This window comes from Myotis nattereri (assembly GCF_964212035.1).
Source record: "Myotis nattereri genome assembly, chromosome: 2".
In the NCBI taxonomy this organism is placed as follows: Eukaryota; Metazoa; Chordata; class Mammalia; order Chiroptera; family Vespertilionidae; genus Myotis; species Myotis nattereri.
This window is the reverse complement of record NC_138076.1, coordinates 143,737,253-143,751,960: the sequence shown is the minus strand read 5'-3', so window position 1 is coordinate 143,751,960 and position 14,708 is coordinate 143,737,253. Positions and strand designations below refer to the sequence as shown.

Here is a 14,708-nt window from a genome sequence, read left to right as displayed (position 1 = left end):
CCAATCAATGATGTTTCTCTCTCAATGATGTTTCTGTTTCTTTATCCCTCTCCCTTCCTCTCTCTCTGAAAAACAATAAAGGGTGGGGTCGGGGGAGAAATATTCTCTTTTTGATGGGAAGGCATAATTATCTCACATGTAGTTGTGTTTCTTCAGCACTTGCATAAAAGCAAAGGGCTGGTCAGGGAGACTCAGAGGCCAACTCTAGGCCAACACAGTCCTTGGTTCACTGAAAATGGGCTTTAGTTCAGTCTCCAACTCATCCCCTCAACCTCCATTCCTCTGTTCTTAGCATTGCCCTGCGGCCAGGTAGCGACCTACACTGACCTCCTAGGCAGGTGGAATTCCTCTGAGATGGAATGGGCTCCACTGGCATTTGGGAGCCCCTAAGAAAGACTGGTTCACGTACAGCATTGCACATATTCTTAATATTATATTCTTACGCTGTATTATATACATTTGTTTGCAATTGTATATTCACCACTTAAAGCTTACCACCATACAGGGATGTCACCTTCTTATAGGAAAGACTATATTTCATTGATCATGGTTTTCCTAGTGCCTTATACATAATAGATGTTCAATAAGTGACTGTTCATCTTCACCTATTGTTGCTTTTTATAAGGTCATCAGGAACTCAGCAAGGGGACTTGACCCAAAATGAAGGAGATTAACAGACCACACTCATAAGAACAACATTTGATAAAACAAGTTAATAAGAGAGTGTCCCTGAAATCATTAAAGGAAGAAAATCCTAAAATAAGCTGGGGAGAGGGAGGAATGGTAGAAGAGAGAGGAAACCACAGGCCGGATGTCAGAAAAAAGAGACTAGAAAATATTGACTTAAGACCAGACACCTAAATGCCATCCTGGAGCATAGAGCAACTAAAAAAGATAAAGAATAGACTTTATCATTAAAGGTTATCCTTCCTTCCCCCCAGTCCCCGGCTCCACCCCACATCACAGGCCTCCCCTACCAGCCCCACTCAGGGGATTGGTGGGTACCAGCTATTAGCCTCCTTTTCCTGTGTCTCAGTGAGCCTGCTTTCCGTTCCCTCCCTTATAACCCTTTGGACATGCATTCCTTGATCTCAATAAAGCCTTCCCTTATCCACCCTCATTCCTTCCTTTGAAAGATAACCAACCATTTGGAATGGCCTCCTTCTTACCCCTCTTCATCAGCTCCACCACCACCACCTTTGCAATGGAGACTTAGGTCCACCCCGCTTGTTTTACTTCCCTGCCCACAGGCATTTCAGCAGGCCTGATCTTTAGGACTAATCTTTATAGATGAGCAATGCCCAAATAACTGATTCAAATAACCTATACGTTAATCTCTGGCCAATAAGGAATTTCATGGCTGATTTTCAGACTCTTCCTTGCTGCTGGCTATCATGATGAATAGCTACATTTATTCTTTTGTTGTCTCTATCTGCATTACATTGATGTGATGTGGTGTGTTCTGGGGGTCAGGCAAAATAAAAGTATAACAACAACAACAAAACTTGCACAATTCTGAGGCTTTCTTAAAATGAGAGTCATTATTAGAAGGGTGATAGCATAAAACTATACTGTCCTGATGTCTGCCAATCTTAGATTTGAATCTCAGTTCTATTTTAAGTAACTGAACCACTCTAAATCTCAGTTTTCTTACCTGTGAAAGGATAAGTAATACCCGCTTCCTCAGAGAGTTACTGTGGGCTTTTAACCCCTCTGCTGTCTACACTACCTCCAATTACAACATCGATCTTGGTTCTTCCTTCACTTATCTCCATCAGATCCTTGAGATTCCTGATATCATCGAGTGAACTCCACTAGCCGAAGGAAAACACTACCCCAATTCTGTTATTTATTTTTTAACTATATTTAAGTGTATTCCATTCTTAACCAACTGCAGCCTGATTTCTTTCAAATTCAATGGAATTTCTTTTAGGAAAAGGATCTGTTCTAATTAATATGACTGAATATATATATGGCATGAGCATAAAGGTTTAAGAAGCCAGTGGTTCCCAAATTGAGGACTGCACATACCTTGGACACCTCAAGGTATGTGCTCACTATTCGTTATTTGGAGACTGTAAGAACAATAATCTATATGTCTATATACACATACATATGTATATACTGAAGGGAAGCAAAGTTTGTCCCCCAGAATGTGCCTTTTGGGATATTGACTTTAAGCTGGTTATTTTTAAGAAACAAAAGATGCAGAAAGAACCTTTGAATCTTTACCTGCCTAAGAAATTTAGATAGAGGACCAGCTCCAGGAAGGGATAACTACGGTTTAATATGAACTGTGTGTGATAGATAAGAGCCTAGCAAGGCCCATTTGATGAAAGTCCTCTCTGTGTCCCATTGTTAAAGTTGGCCCAGCAGACATTTATTTACCACACATTTGCTTTCCATCTCCATGTGAACTGCTTTCCTGCCCTTTGAAGTTTCCCAGACCACAACCCCATCTCTCCCTCCCCTTAGCTTCAGAATGACACATAAGTCTCAACTGCCTAATTTTTCCTTGGGTGTCTTATAATATTTCTATGGCACCCCCACATTTATTACATCTGTGATAAATTTTGGACATTTTCTCCTGTTAATCTGTCTCATGTTCATTGGATTATTAGCCCAGCCAGAAGAGCTTAGACAGATGGGAGGGAAATTATTTTTTGCATCCCCACAATTCAAACCGATATATCCACATATATTAAAAAACACACACACAGCATTGCTGTTTCAGAGATACATGTAAATGCTATTGAGTAATAAAATATAAATTTATTTTAAAACATGACTTAATTTATAAAAGCTTTTATCAGTGTGTGTGTTGTCAGTCAACATTTGCTGATATTACAACATGTAGTGGTTCTAATTATTTAAATTTAATACTACAGTATTAATATTTTATTATATCTTGATATTGATGGTATTAGTGACATTTGATTGTTCATAAGAATAGCCAATACCTTATGTGTCAGGCAGCGTTCTAACAACTTAACATATATTAACTCATTAACTCCTTACAATGACCCTATGAGGCCGAACTCTTATCATTTCCAACTTACATATTAGGAAAATGAGGTCCAGTGAGGTTAGGTCACCTGTCACAGAGCGAGTGGGAGGAAGAGCTGAAGTTCAAGTTCAGGTGTTCTGCTCTAGAGAATGGAACCAAGCTCTTTGTTTCCCCCCTCAATCGGTTGAGAACTCAGCTATTCAATAATACATTAATGTCATTGTTTTTGATTAAAAAAAAATTATTTGTAACTCAACACTGATTCCATTTTCTATGAAAATGGGCACATTTCTAGCTATGTACAAACTGAAACGTATATGTATACCCTGACTTATATTCAACCAGGGATACAACTGAGATATCTATGGCAACTGTTTTATGAAAAAAAAAAAAAAACCCACAACAAATCAGTTCAAATAAAAAATAATAATGAAAACACTTCATGCTGCCTGGTCTGCCCACATATGCTCCTACCTAATGAGGTCACATGGTCCAAAGTAAGGTTCCATTCATAACATTTCTTTGATAATCACTTTGTCATGATCTTGTTGCTTTCACCTTCTTCTGCCTCCATTAGGAAATTAGCTTAAATTGCACTATTTAATTATTTGGTAAATTGAAAGGTAACAACACCACAACAACAGAAGCAACAACTTCTAAGGAAGTTAAATACAATAAAAACAGAATGACATGTTTCAACTTCTCACCTCTATACTTGAGTTATAGTCACACTCACATCCATGTTCCATTTCGTCGATTGAACATTCAAGAACTTTCATTGACTCTCTGCCATGTACCAGGAATTATGCTTGGAGCTATAAATATGTGAATGTAACTAAGCATGCACCAATCCTTTCTGAGGACAATTTAAAGGACTCCAGGTAGCCATTCGCTCAATTTATAACGACAGTGCAAGGTAGAACGTTATCAATACTATTGGAGGGACAGAATTCCACACATGTTCTGAGCAGGGAGAGAGAACTCCAAGAGAGCCAGTAATCTGATAGGAAACCTCCCTCTCAACTCTCTCCCTAGGGCTCTCTAGCACTGCCAGTGCCACCAGGAACCCATGTGCAGAGCAGAAAGGCAAGGTCTCCCGGGGCTAGTTTTACATCCTGGGACCAACTCATCTCAGTGTACAAAGGTGACCTTGTTATTCCATGTTTTCTGCCGACTCCCTAGCACTTTCCCTCAGCTTCTGCCTTTCTTTGATTTGTTTCATCTTCTGTGCGTTCTTTCACATTGTGCTTCTTCTCTTAAGGTATGCTATTTCCTAGGGATATTTCCACTAGGTAACTAATGTGATATTATGTTGATGTCTGTTACCATTTCAGAAAGTGGTATTTTCCAACCCTGATTCCAAATTATGAGAATTTATTCTACTTGTAAACTTATAGCCCCTTAAGCAGTAAATGTTCTATATTTGATGGCCTTAAAGCTTCCTTTCTTATCCTCCTGAATCTGTGTCAAAGATGTTGGAGAAAGCCAGGTCCGGAATGACTTTAGAAAAGGTCAGGCCTCTCCAACACGGCCCTGCAGCTGTGCGGCGTCCCTGGCAGTACGGCAGCTGTTGTGGCTGCATCTGTGGGCACTTCTGTTCCAAGGACCATGAAAGCAGCTGCTTTCACTCACTCTTTGTGCACAAGGTGAGTCCCCAGAAGGTCGCCCGCTCCACCTTGCTGTCAAGAAGGAAACCAGCAACCTCTACAAATCCAGTTTCACAGTGTGGAGCCCGAGTGTCTGGGTGCCCACAACAGCCTGACGGCTGTGCTACCCACTGCACCTGGATGAGGACTGCCCTGCTCGCTCCTGGGCAACTGGAACATGTGGTATGTGAGGCAGGGCCAGGAAACGCACCTGTGGCTATTCTCAGGTGGCTACCTAGCCCTCGTGGACCGCACAAACAAGCTCAAAAGCAACAAGGAGTACCTGGAGGTCCCGAAAGGAGTGGAACCAGATGCTGCTCGAGTTCAGCTTCTGGAATGAGCCAAAGCCCAAAATGGGCCCCAACATCTGTGAGATGAGGACAAGTTCAAGCCAGGAGCCATGTTCAAGTGGGGGGACAACTGGGCTCGGGCCATCAAGTACCAGCAGGAGAACCAGAGGCAGTGGGTGGTCTCTTCTTACAGATAGAAGAGCCGTCTCTGGGCCTACAAAGACCTGCAGTCTCGGGAAGAGACTAGAAATGCTACTTGGAGGAAGAGGGGTTGCGGCGAAAATGTCTACTACACAGTCCCCCTGGTGAGACAGATGGAGACTCGATCATGATCCCTTGGAAGATCTCACCTCTCCAGTGAGGCTGCTGACACCCCATTCCCCTCCTCCCTCAGGGCAGCCACGGACAGAGCGCTCTCAGCCCTGTGGTCTTGGTTTTCTCTCAGATCTGGGAGGACTCTGGAGGCTGATGCTCAGCTCAGACAGCGTTCTGAGGACTTGCAGCTCGGCCTGGACACTTCCCACCTTCCCCACCCATCCCTTGCCCTGTGCTGGCAGCAGTTTTTAATTTCTCTGAATGAAGAATGGCAACCTTTTATGTCTTCTCACATTTCCCCTTAAGATTCCTCATCTCTAGGCCACCATTCTCCAATGATCACCATGGAAAACCCTGTTTATCTTTAGTTGCACAAAAGGTAGTGTGTCTAGTGGTTAGAGGTAGGATGGGAAAAGAAGAGGAGAAACTAGACCGGTCTCTTAGGAATTCCCTGGTCTCTACGGGGCCACCCACTTGCTGGACAGTCCAAACCAAATCCCTTTTGCTGGGGAAAAGCCTGAACTGCCACAAGAAATAAAGGAAAACTTTTAAGTTAGCAAAGTTAGCAGAAGGTCCACCTAATTCACCCAGAAAGGCAGCTGAAAGGATCTGGAGGCAGGAAACAGAATGGAACAGAAATAAGAACCCAGAAGGTAGAACATAGAGTTCAGAACTTAGGTTTGAACTGTAGAGCTTGGAATACAGAATGGGGAACATAGAACAGAGGCGATAGAAGCCCACTTGGGAGCATTTCCTAATACAGACGGTTGGAAGGAGGCTCATCTCTTTCCCTCTTTAATCAGGTTGAAAATTGAATGTGTAGTTCCAGCCCTTCTGTGGAACGGCCCTCCCTTTACCTTCCTGTGGGCACAGATAGGGGCCAGGGCCTGTATGTTCCTCACCCTGCAACCCTTTCCTCCCTCTTCACATTTGATCAGCCCAACCCTCATTCTGCTGGGCTATTGGGTATGTGGAGTGGGATAAGTGACTTTGAGGGCCTCCTCAGTGAGCCCCATACGTCAGGAACCTCTGGGAAGATTGATTCTGCCTCCCTCTCAGGAAAACTTATGCTGGAGTTGCTGATGGAACCCATTAAATGTTTACTTTTAAAAAAATGTTATTGATTTTTTACAGAGAGGAAGGGAGACGGATGGAGAGTTAGAAACATCGATCAGCTGCCTCCTGCACACCCCCTACTGGGGATGTACCCACAACCAAGGTACATGCCCTTGACCGGAATCGAACCTAGGACCCTTCAGTCTGCAGGCCAATGCTCTCTATCCACTGAGCCAAACCGGTGAGGGCTACTTTTTTTTTTTTTTAAATAAGATATCTAAAAAAGGATTTAAAGAGAAGAAAGGCACAAACAACAAGACAATCACAGGAACTCCCACAGCACAGACAGATGGGATACACGGACTTCAGGGAGAAATATAATGTAAACAAATATCTACTTGAAGTGAATAGCTGCCAAGGCACTGATCTGTGTCCCTCCATCAATTCTAGAATCTTTATTTTTCTCTAAGCACTCTAATAATCATATTTATTCATTTGCAAAGCTTGCATTTTATGGAGCCCTACTCTCTGGAGCTAAAAATATTGGTGTCCGCTTTTTTTGCTCCTCCCCCCATATGAAAGTAAATATTACATTTAAAGTTCAGATACATTTTTCAGTTTAACTTCCTATGCCTTGTTTGAGAGGACAGTGCTGGTGCTGATTCTTTTACAAACTTGGCAAGGTGTGTGCTTAGGAAGTAATTCTCAATGCCCTTTGCAGTGTTTAAAAGACAATGTGATCAAGTGAGAAGGTCACCTGGATCACAGGAGATTATGTGTTCTAGAATGAGCTTTCTCACCGGTATGTTGGCTAAGTCATTTCACCTTTCTGGCTTCAGTTTGCCCATAGATTCTTAGCACATGCGTTTAGGTGAGCAACAGTGTCTGCTGAAGAGAGAAAATACTGTTTTCAAAGTTGTTCAATGCATCTGACTAAGATTCTTTGGGTCTAAGATTTTTTAAAAATTGATATTTTTGTCTTCAACTGAGAGGAGGACAGCCAGAAAAGTGATGTGAACCTTTTCTCATGGATAAAATTGCTTTGCTCAAAAGTTGATATTGCCTCTGTTTTATAAAGCACGCCCTCTCCAGCGGCTCTCAAACATCATTGCTCTTGATCCACAGTAAAAAATACATTAAACATCACAATCTTATGCATACACATACGCTTCACAGCCTTCAGTGAAAAGACACTTGCCCTTAGTAGCTATGAGCATACTTGTGTTTTCTATCTTATTCTATTTCACTCTTTTTAAGTGTTTATCCTGGTTTCGGGACCCAGTAAAAGGTTGCAACCCACTGTTTGAAAAGCATTGCTTCATGAGGGTTTTATTAAAACTCTATGTATCTTCCTCTCCTTCTCCTCAAGTAACATAATATCAATGCCTTGTGCTATTGTGGGGAGCTTCTAGATGGGAGATCTTTACCAGGGCTGAGGGGTAGTATGGGATTCATTGTGATTCTTTTGGGGGTGGGGGGGTGTATACCTTTGGCTTAAAGCTAAATGTTACCCATGGAATGACCTTTCTCTTGTATTGTTTAGAACGAATTTCCATGAGACAATGACAAAAGCCCTACCTCTTCGGTAAGGCTGATAAGGCTGACTTGTCTCAGGGTGAGAGGTGGGAGAGAGGGCAGGGCAGAAAAAGATTTGGACAGAGGATTTAGGATGGCTCCTTCTGAGAACTGGGAAGTTCCCATGCCCCTATTATAAACTGAGGTGTAACATGGAGCCTTCATGAAAATGAGATAGGGCGAGGACAGAACTAGTGATGAGAGTATGCTTCGCTTTAATTTTGATTGATTAGATTTAATAGTGTTAAGTGACACAACCTTGTAAAAGTAACCCTTCAGTTTGTAATTGTCTCTGATGCCTGACTTTGTGTTTAGTTGGGATCAAAGCCAGTTTGTTCTTACTTTGGCTTCATTCTGATGCTTTACACACACACACACACACACACCAGCCCAGTCCATTGGAGACCTAAAGGTCAGTATGCTATTCTTTGGCTTCCCAACTAACAAGTAAGAGTAGGCTACCAGGGGAGATTGTCAATATTTTGTGTGGCAAGGAAAGCCAGTCATTTTGCACTTGCTGTGGTAAAATCTTCTTGTGCGACATAGCCACATTTAGATAAATAATGAGCTTTTTCTTCTATTGAAATGATTTCCAATGTCTATAAGAATGCTTTCTTCTATAAAATGTTTCTGACCCATGTTGACCCTTGTCTGTAAAATACATATTTGAAATAATATTTGAAAGAACAGTAGTTTTTTAAAATGAAAAAAAGAACATTGCTTATTCAAGCCTTTAGCAAGTCTCATTTTATAAATAACATGACATTATTTATTTAATGCAATTTCCTTTAATGCTGCAAGTATCATTATTAACCCCATTTTATAGCTGAGAAAACAGACTTAGTGAGTGATTTGGCAGGATCACGCAGGCAGTGAGTGCTGGGGGTGGAACTGAGGGGCCTCAAATGAAGGTGTTCTGACTGCAGATGTGTTTGAAAGAAAAATAAAAAAACAACACAATATTTAATTTACTAGTAGTAGTCTTTAGGCTTCTTCAAATGGCACCTGTAAAAAAATAAAAGCATTGTCCTGGTCAGTTTTCTCAGTGGTTAGAGCAGGGGTGGGCAAACTTTTTGACTCGAGGGCCACAATGGGTTCTTAAACTGGACCGGAGGGCCGGAACAAAAGCATGGATGGAGTGTTTGTGTGAACTAATATAAATTCAAAGTAAACATCATTACATAAAAGGGTACGGTCTTCTTTTTCAATAGTTTTATTCATTTCAAATGGGCCGGATCCGGCCCGCGGGCCGTAGTTTGCCCACGGCTGGGTTAGAGCATAGGCCCATGCACCCAATGGTCAAGGGTTCAATTCCCAGTCAAGGGCATGTACCGCTGTTGCAGGCTTGATGCCGGCCCTGTAGGAGTGGGTGCGGAAGGCAACCAACTGATGTGTCTCTCGCACATTGATGTTTCTCTCTCTCTGCTCTCTCTCCCTTGTGCGCTCTCTCTCTCTTTCATTCTCTCTCCCCCACCTCCCTTCCACTCTATCTAAAAGCAATGGAAAAATATCTTTGGGTGAGGATTAAAAATACATGCATACATACATACATAAAAGCATAATTCTCATACTAGCATAAAAAATGGCCAAGTGCAGTTGTTGGGGCTAATTAGCTCTGCCAGACCAAACAGCATCGTACAGTCATCAGACAATCCATTATATCTAATTAAGGGAAATTATTTCAAGACGACTCTCAAACCCATTTGAGAATGTTTTTGCTAAGGCTTCTAAAATGCTTTAGAGCAGAGACACAGCTTGTGAGCCAGAAAGAGCTTGCAGAACTAGAAGTCTGATCTGTAGAAATTAAAAACGCCTGGCCAGCCCTTTCTCCTCTCCACTTCTAACTTCAGGGATCAGGTCAGCCCTTAAGGCTTTCTTTCAGCCATTAAAGTGCCCTTTTTGCATGACATTAAAGTTATTATTTGTGCTGTTAATTCCTGAGCAGAAAAATTCCTTTGAGCTTCATGTGTAACATCTATTTTTCTGATACAAAGTCAGAACCACACATACTTACATGCATGCATATATATCCATACACACATACATGCATGCATACATACATACATGGCCAGCTAAAGAATTGTTGGTCCAAAGACACAAAAAATATGAACAATGAACTCTCTGCTTCTCACATTAGATAATTAGGGCGCTACAGGCCAAACCTGCACTGTGACACAGGGCACAGCAATGTCATCTCTATCTCCTTTCAAAGAAAAAAGAGCAGAGGTTGTCCAGAGCCTTCCTTTGACTGGGGCAGACATCCACAATGACTCGCCCATCCCTGGAATATCCAGTTTTCCAAGAGTCTCAGGTGAGGAAACCAACCAGTAGAAGAGAATGGAGCGGCTGTGGAAAGCAGAGAGGAGAGGAAGCAGGAGCCAGGGGTAAACAATGGAAGGATCATTCACACTTTGCTCTTGGTCCTCTCTGGCAGATGGCAAAGCCGACAGGCCAACAATTGTGGGGCAGAGGTCACGGCGCACCACGAGGGGCTGTGCCAAGAGCCCCGTGCAGCCCACGATGCCCTGCTCGAGTAGAAAAGCATTGTCCTCCCCTCAGAGGAGACGTCAGGCTCTCAAGCAACCCTGGCCTCCTACTCTAAGTAAAACTTTCGAGAAGCCCATGAAACCAACAGGGCTCTGAGTTCAAAAGACATATTTTCAGAACCAAATATCAAAATTGGAGGTCCATCAAAGGTGTGCTGTTGTTTTGGTTTTGATTTGTATGAAAAGTTGTGGAAACCTAAATAAATTACATTGGTTGTAGATTCAATAAAGCACTTTTATTGACTAAAATGAAAACACACAAAGTACATGCTGCCCCAGTAAATCCAGGACAATCAGCCTTTAGAAAATCAAAATAGTAAAAGTATTTTAGATTTGCCTCACTGAAGTTCAAAATGTGAAGTTTAGTAGAGACTATTTCTACTCCCCACTGCTATACAGCAATCAACACAGGACCATAAACATTTGGGGGGGCGGGGGGAATAATTTATATTTTCCCCTTACTCTGAATTAAAATATGGACTCCATGGAGACAAATAAAATGTATACTTTTAAAATTACTTTCAAGACTTCTTCCAGTGCCTTATACAATAGAGAATGTTGTTATCTGTCTTTATTGATGTGTTATTTGAGAATAGGGCAGAATCTTTACCCAAAAAGAACAAACTATTCCAACAAGTTTATATTTGAACTAGGGGCCTGATGCACAAAATTCGTCCAAGGGGCTCAGCCCCTGAGCCACAGCAGCCGCCTCTGCCTCAGCTCCCACCCCGGCCGCGCTTCATCCGGAAGGTCATCTGGAAAGTCATCCGTTCTAATTAGCATATTGCGCTTTTATTATTATAGATTACATTTTTACTTATATACAACTTTAGAAATTTAACTTCTGTGTGAAGGAAGATGTATCTATTCATGATTCTGTGAGCTGTCCTTGTCAAAATTTCAGTGTACTCAGTTCATCTATCTCATCTAGAAAACTCAGAAAATCTGAAATGCCAGGGAACAAGAATCCTAGAGGAATTCAGGCCTCCTATTGAAAGATAGAGAATACGTAAAGAGATAATCAACTAGACTGTGAAGTTATGGACCACAAAAGATACTCTATACACCCCAAACAGTCTGTGGTACTCAGCCTTAAAAACCAGTAAAAATATAAGGGACAAAAATAATACCTCTTCCCCAGGTAGTTTTGGCACATAGGTTAACTCAGAGATAACGAGTAGAACTCTACTCCCACAGGTGACCAAAGCTGGGAGAACTCTCACTACATCATGAACCTCTTTTGGGTAGTCCTGTCCACATAATAACCAGTAGAGCAATTAGGACATACCTATCCTAGAGAAGCTAGAGCTAAAAAGGATACACTATCCAAAGAAGATCCTGGTTTCTGTGGCCTTAGGAACAAGCAAGAGTTTCATGACCTTGGGCTGGAAGGGACAACAAATCAGAGAGTTCTCACAGGCTTCTGACACTCAGTGAGTGTCAACACTACTAGCAATCATGTTCTATATACAGGCAGTGGTATAATCATTTTACCTGTATTCATGTATTTAATCATCACCACTACCCTATCAGAAAGATAACCCTCATTTTGACAAACTAAGGTTTATCCAGATCAAATAAGTTGGCCAAGTCCACAGACCTATGGTGCAACCAGGAGCCCAACTCAAAAAGTCTGTCAATAGACCCATGCTCTTATCCATGACACTGCATTGCACATTTCTACCTCTATACATGTAGCATATACATGTGTATATGTTTATGTGTGCATATGTGTATGTACATGTGTGTATAGTACCATGATATTAAATCCATATAGTCTGTTATAGAAACTGCATTGTTCTAAGGTATATGCTTTTACGCAGCAGTACTTGGAGATCATAAAAAGAATGATAAGACACAAGAACTAGCAAGGTCAAAAGGTTGCCAAGCTAACAGTGTATTAGAGACTCAGCAGACTCCAGAGGACTCAATCTGCCCAATAAACAGAAGACTTTCCTCCAGAGAAGTCATTAACACTAATAACTGTGAGCATGGAGGATAATTCTACTTGATCAGACTTTCCCTACACTGTAATTTTCTTAGTGATGTGGATTGAACTAAGACACAAAAATGAATTTCAGCTTTGCTGATATTAAATCACCAATTTCCCTGGTAGCCCACATTTATTAGTAGGAGATCCAAATCAGCTTATTAGAGGAGCAGTAGTCCTCACTGCCCGTCGATGGGGTGGGAGCAGGGGCATCAGTGGGATATTTGGGGATAGAGCAGATAAGTGAGGACTGCAGTCCCGGTCCCTCTGTGGGTCAGCGTGCCCTGCTTCAAAGACATACATAAATTGGGCAGGAGGGCTCTAGATAAATCGCCTGATACATGTCATGCTTAAACCAATTAGACCAGTAGTTTTTTGCTACACCCTTGGCATTTCCATGGCTTTTTACAGCACTGGCAGAAAAGACATCCTACTTTTGCCCAAAAATAAACTTTAGTCTAAATTAAATCTATCTCCCTGAATGTTCCGTGAGCACAGAGAACTGTTTTGTGGCCTCATAAGGGTGCCTATTACCGGAGGCAACATGATATTATTCCTTTGTACTTTTCATAATGTTTCATTTTTGCTACATTTCTTGGGGACTTCTCTAAGGCTCTAATGTATTTGTTTTACTCCATATTAAATACTTTTTAAAAATAATATTGAAATAATACATTTTCATTGTAGAAAATTGAAGAAATACTGAAAAGCCCAAAGAAGAAAAATGTAAAAACCCATTATCTCATTTTTCAGAGCAAACAACTGTTTTAATATGTGTCTTTCCAGTCTCTTATGCCAATGCACACATGTGCTTTTGTGACTATTTTCCCATGTAACTAATTATTACCCCTTAATACAGAGTGGTAGTCTTTAATCTAAGCCTGTGCATGGACTTCACATAGTTCATGAATTCTGTGATATTATCTACAAAACTTTATATAGGTACATATGTGCTTTCTTTCCAAGAAAGGAGTTGACTGCTTTCATCAAATGCCCTGAATGGTGTATGACCTGAAAACAGTTCAAAATTTTCATTTAGCAACAATAATCCTATATAATAAAAGGCTAATATGCAAATTGACCAAACAGTGTAACGATCTGTCGCTATGATGCACACTGACCACCAGGGGGCAGATGCTCAATGCAGGATCTGCCCCCTGGTGGTCAGTGCACTCCCACAGAGGGAGCGCCACTCAGCCAGAAGCCAAGCTCACGACTGGCAAGTGCAGCGGCAGTGGCAGCAGCCTCTCCCTTCTCCACAGCAACACTAAGGATGTCCGACTAACGGCTTAGGCCCGCTCCATGGGGAACAGGCCTAAGCCATCAGTTAGACATCTCCCGAGCTCCCAGACTGCAAGAGGGTGAAGGCCGGGCTGAGGGATCCACCCAAGTGCATGGATTCTGTGCACTAGGCCTCTAGTTTTAGTATAATATTCCACCATATTAAATATTCCACTCTTGCTATATAAATTAAACTGCAATAAACACTTGTGTAACTAAATCTTTTCGTGACACTCCAACATTTTCTTTGGGGGAAAAAAATCCTGAAATTATAATTTCTCCAGGAATATTCACAATTGAAGGCTTTTAATATGTGTTAGCAAATTACCCCATAGAAAGGCAGTATCATTCAGAGTCACGTTAGAGCTAAATGAAAATGTCTCTTTTTTCAAACAAACATTAACAACACTCTGTCATAGAAACTGCATTGTTAATCTAAGGTATATACTTTTGCAGTAGTACTTGGAGGTTATAAAAAGAATGAGTCCTTTTTTTTTTTTTTTAACTTTTCCAATTTATTGGCTAAACTAAAATACTCATGTCTGAATCTTTTTTTTTTTTTTTCTTTTTTAGGTTCAGGGGGCAGTATTATTTGTAACACACTAGGAAAGGTTTGAGGTACTCAGAACATACAGGAAGAATTATGTCTGTCTTGGCTGGGCGTAGCTCTCTCTTCCCATAGTAACATGGTGTTGAAATCATCTCTAACTCACAGGTCTTTCAGTATAAAGACTGGGAGTAGCTAATCTTGTAATGATTTTTATGGTGTTGGTTTCCTAAGTGCCTACTCTTACCCTGGTGTAATTATCTTTTGTACTATTTGTCTAGGATTGTGCTTGCTACTTAATAACATCAATTGTTCTGTTTGATGTAACATCACCTACAGGCTAAATAAGCAAATCCTCAGTGTCTTTCCTCAAGATATCAATGACTCCAAGGATGGAAGATTACTTGGCATAGGCTCCACACATTGACACCAGATTTTTGTTGTTGTTGTTAATC

The 14,708-nt window shown here is 41.3% G+C and overlaps 1 pseudogene across 1 annotated transcript; it reads left to right on the top strand.

The window, feature by feature from the left end:
* The first annotated feature begins 4,503 nt into the window (after positions 1–4,503).
* On the top strand, positions 4,504–5,304 carry LOC308513880 (protein NipSnap homolog 1-like; annotated as a pseudogene). The gene has a single exon. The product of its transcript is annotated as a protein NipSnap homolog 1-like (transcript).
* The last annotated feature ends 9,404 nt before the right edge of the window (positions 5,305–14,708 follow it).